Genomic DNA, 3,027 nt, shown 5'->3' with positions numbered 1-3,027 from the left:
ATGCAAATCTGTAGATAGTGTTTCATTTAGAGAAATTGGTGGATTATTCCAAAAGCAACATCAACTCTTATTTCTTTGATTGTATTCTAATTAGTAGATCATTGATTTTAAAATATAATATATGAATAAATACTAATTATAATTATTAAATTTAGTATGAAATTGATATTCAATAATTTAATATTGTAATTTAAAAAATTCGCATCGAAGCTAAAAAATTGGCTATTTAAGCTAACTTAAAAATTACTTTTTCGACTTTAAAAAAGTAAAAAAAATTTAATAAGTTTAATTTCTTATGTCTTATGAACTTTATTCTATGTCAATTAAATTATATAATATTCATGAAAGTCAATATATTCTCCTAATAAGATATTTTAAAATAAAATAAAATACAAAACCTAGAATTTTAATAGAAAAATAGCATATTTTTGAATACGGTAGCCATTTGCGCATAGAAGATAGGTCGTCGGGACAAATTTTTTTTTTTCATTTTATAGTACATAAAATAAGCTTTAATTTGATATATGTTTAAAGGACGCAGTATTTCCGGAACACTTTCAAAAGTTAAGTTGAGAAATTTCTATTTTTTATACAATATTTCAAGTTTTGAACGACCCCTATATATGGGGAAATTGTCCAATTTTAATAGAAAGTATGTCAAATAAAAGATATACTTATAATTAATTTAGAAAAAAAAATTTGTCCTGATGCATACATTTTTCGAAAAGTTATAGCATTTTTAAGTTGAAAATTTAAAATCGAAAATTTTAACAAAAAAATAGCGTTTTTTAAACTACGGCAGCCGTTTACATGTAGAAGATAAAGTGTCGGGAAAAATTTTTTTTTTTCATTTTGTAGTACATAAAATAAGCTTTAATTTGATATATGTTTAAAGGACGCAGTCTTTCCGGAACATTTTCAAAAATTAAGTTGAAAAAATTAATTTTTGTAAAAAAGTTGCCATTTTAAATCCCCCCCAATGAGCAGGTTAAGTGATAGATTTTCAAAAAAATGATATCAAATGAAAGGTAAATATCTAAGGTTTTAGTATAAAAAAAAATTATGTTGATTTGTTGATTTTTCAAAAAGTTATGGAAGTTTTAAGAAAAAAAAGTGAAAAAATTTCGAAAATTAGCAATTTTTAAATTTGTAATTTTTTTGCATATTTCCCCCATTTGCGGGGAAAGAGGGAANTTAAATTTGTAATTTTTTTGGATATTTCCCCCATTTGCGGGGAACGAGGGAATTTTTTTCAATTTTTAAGGGTAATGTCTCCAACTAGATACGATTTGTGATCTTTTGACGTATTTTTGAAAGAAATCGGTTCAGTGAGAGTTGAGAAAAAGTGGCAACAGACATAAAAAAGAAAAAAAAAAACATCATAGTAAAATTAATACCTTCTCCGCTTCGCATCGAAGCTAAAATGTAATGTTTTTGAATACGGTAGTCGTTTTCACCATGAAGGTAATTCCCCGGGACAATTTTTATTTTTCAAATTAAAGTATATTACATAAGTATTAAATTAGACATCTATAAAAGTTTTCCCATGTGGGTGGGAATACACCCACGGCAGTCCATGCCCGTCGTAAAATCAACCAAAATGGACCTAACAATATTGTTGGGCAGCAATATTGTTAGTATCAATTATAGATTCATCTATACTTGAATAGCATCCCTTAGTAATAAGAGATGTCATTGCGATGCAGAAGGCAACAGGAAACCATTGTATTAATTTTCCCAAACATCAAGCAATGAAAAAAATAGTTTTTGTAAAAAAGTTGCTATTTTAAATCCCCCCCAGTGAGCAGGTTAAGTGTTAAATTTTCAAATAAATAATATCAAATGATAGGAAAACATTTAAGGTTTTAGTATAAAAAAAATTATGTTGATTTGTTGATTTTTAAAAAAGTTATAGATTTTAAGAAAAAAAAGTAACAAAAAAGACAAAATTTTACGATTTTTAAATTTGGAATTTTTTTGGAATTTTCCCCCATTTGCGGGGAAAGAGGGGAAATTTTTCAATTTTTAAGGGTAATGTCTTCAACTAGATACGATTTGTGATCTTTTGACGTATTGTTGAAAGAAATCGGTCCAGTGAAAGCTGAGAAAAAGTAGTGACAGATACAAAAAAAAAATAAATAAATAAACACATCATAGTAAAATTAATACCTTCTCAGCTTCGTATTAAAGCTAAAATTTAATTCAGTAAACGTAAAATAGACAACAAATATAACATAAGATGTTAATTATGAAGCAACGGCTATGACAATATAATCGACAGCCGCATGAGAGTAAAATACCATTCTCATAGCAGCATACTATTTTATACAATATTAGCAAAAATTATACATATTTTACTTAACAATAAAATGAATGATTACATTAAATTTTTATTTTTATTTCAACACTATGGCTTCTGATGAATATGTTGAACATAAAACGTTTAGTCTGTATATAATTACGTCTTCATCACAGATTATGCAGATCAATATTTTAGTGAATTACTATTGTTTGGAAATCACTGTAAATAATTAATCTTGTTTTGTTTTTCTCAACTACCGCCTACCTAAACTCACCGATACCGACTGTCAACCGATACCGACCTTCAACCGACACCGACCGTTTATCGATACCGACCGTCAACCGAATTCGACCATCACCGAAACCTCCGGAAAAGAACATACCGACCATTAACTTTGAAAATAATTTACGAATATCGTACGTGTGTGCATTAACAATTCGTCGTCGCCGCCGTAGCAGTCGTATCCAAACAGCAAAGGCAAGCGTTATATTTACTTAATTATTTTGTTTTGTTTTTTAATTAATTGTTTGTATTCTGATCCCCCCATTAATTGATTCCCCTTAGTTTTAAGTTCCTGGCCAGGGTTAATGCATGTATGAAATTTTCTTTGGTTAATAATTAATTTATTGTAACGACGTGAACATTGGTTGATTATTTATTTATTTTCAACTTTATTTTATTGTTTTCCTTTTCAATACCTTATACAGTCCATTAATGACCGTGCA

This window comes from Daktulosphaira vitifoliae, unplaced genomic scaffold (assembly GCF_025091365.1).
Source record: "Daktulosphaira vitifoliae isolate Bord-2020 unplaced genomic scaffold, ASM2509136v1 Scaffold_5, whole genome shotgun sequence".
Taxonomy (NCBI): domain Eukaryota; kingdom Metazoa; phylum Arthropoda; class Insecta; order Hemiptera; family Phylloxeridae; genus Daktulosphaira; species Daktulosphaira vitifoliae.
Note: the sequence above shows the minus strand (reverse complement) of the source record.